The sequence below is a fragment of the Mus caroli genome, chromosome 15 (assembly GCF_900094665.2).
Source record: "Mus caroli chromosome 15, CAROLI_EIJ_v1.1, whole genome shotgun sequence".
Classification (NCBI taxonomy): domain Eukaryota; kingdom Metazoa; phylum Chordata; class Mammalia; order Rodentia; family Muridae; genus Mus; species Mus caroli.
In genome coordinates, this window is record NC_034584.1 from 38858813 (window position 1) to 38860258 (window position 1446).

At 38.6% G+C, this 1446-nt stretch overlaps 1 non-coding gene across 1 annotated transcript; it reads left to right on the forward strand.

Annotated features, from left to right (window-relative positions):
• Nucleotides 1-990: 990 nt before the first annotated feature.
• LOC115029483 lies at nt 991-1116 on the forward strand. Its single transcript, XR_003835057.1, has one exon. It is a non-coding gene; the product is annotated as a small nucleolar RNA SNORA17 (small nucleolar RNA).
• Nucleotides 1117-1446: the final 330 nt, after the last annotated feature.

A 1446-nucleotide genomic window follows, 5' to 3' on the forward strand; every position in this document is an offset into this window, starting at 1 on the left:
TCTCTCTCTCTCTCTCTCTCTCTCTCTCTCTCTCTCTCTCTCTCTCTCTCTCTCTCTCTTTCTTTCTTTCTTTCTTTCTTTCTTCTGTCCAGCCCTGCAGGAAAGTGACGGTAAAGTTTCATTTGGGAGTCAATATCCCTAGACTTAGGTCAGACGGTCCTCTGGGTGCACATATACTACTATTCTCCTGTTTCAAAGCCCCTTGATTGAAATAGTTATTGTAGTTTGTATTCGAACCTGTCTCCATCTATAAGAGTGATAATGATTATAATCTTGACATAAACCAAGCAATAGAGTTGCCAGGAGCTTGAGATTTCCCCCCCTTCATTCAAAAGACTTTAATCAAGCACTTACAAATAGAAAAGCATTTACTCGGCTTTGAAAATAAAAGGCACATACTACACAGTACTTTACTTCAGGCAATAAAGAACTATAAAAAATCCAACTTGAAGTGGATTAAGTATTCATAAGATTGTTTGCAACATGGTGTATCACTTCACAGCCCACTGATTAATACTAAGAGATCTTTTGTATTATATTTATCTCTATTAGTTTTAATTGCTTTGGGCAAGTGTCATTTTTTTAAAGTTTGGATTTTTAAAATAAGACATGTGCATTGTGACTCACATAGTTTTATCCTTATTAAAAGATGTAAATAAGTCTATGGCTTATAAGTGCCAAATTATTACCCAGAGTAAGGAAGGGTTAATAGACATGATTTCTTCACTGAAATATCTTTGTTATGACTTGAAATGGTATGTGCCAGATATACTTAGTAAAATTGATGAAGAGTGAGAAAAAGTTTGAGAGTCATTTCTGATAAATGTATTTTTAATAGGAATTGTTCTTTGAAGAAAAAAATCCACATTTTTCTCTTCTGTTTGACAATATTCCATAAGAAAAGGAAAGAGCCTTACCCATCATCTATTCAGTGACACTCTGGTGTTCTAATCTGGCTTGTTTTGAGACCAGCTTTTAAAAAAAAGGGCCCCTACCTCTAGACACTTTGTGGGTGTGGCTGCTGTATCACATGTAAAGTAGGTAGCAGAGAGGAGAGAGGGTCTGTCTACCAGTGTTCTGACCTATGAACATCTGAATGATTGATATCCTATCATTCCCTGAAAAAAAAAATGGAGCCTGATATAACCAGCACTCCCGTGCTAGGGGATTTGGACAGGGAGCTAGCCTGAGACAACCACCAGTCGAGGGCCACATAGGACTAGTGGCCAGACCATGCCCTAGAAAACCTCTTCCCAGAGCCATAATACACAATCACAGAGGCATAGCTCCTCTGAGACCATTCCTGAGACAACCCCAAACACTCAGAGACGCCAGGCACTTCTAAGAGGAGCAAGTGCTAAAGAGAAAAGAAAAGGAATCAGAAGGATATGATCACAATGGAGAGAGACAGAACTAGCGATTTGAAGGTAGTGAGGAACAGCCTGA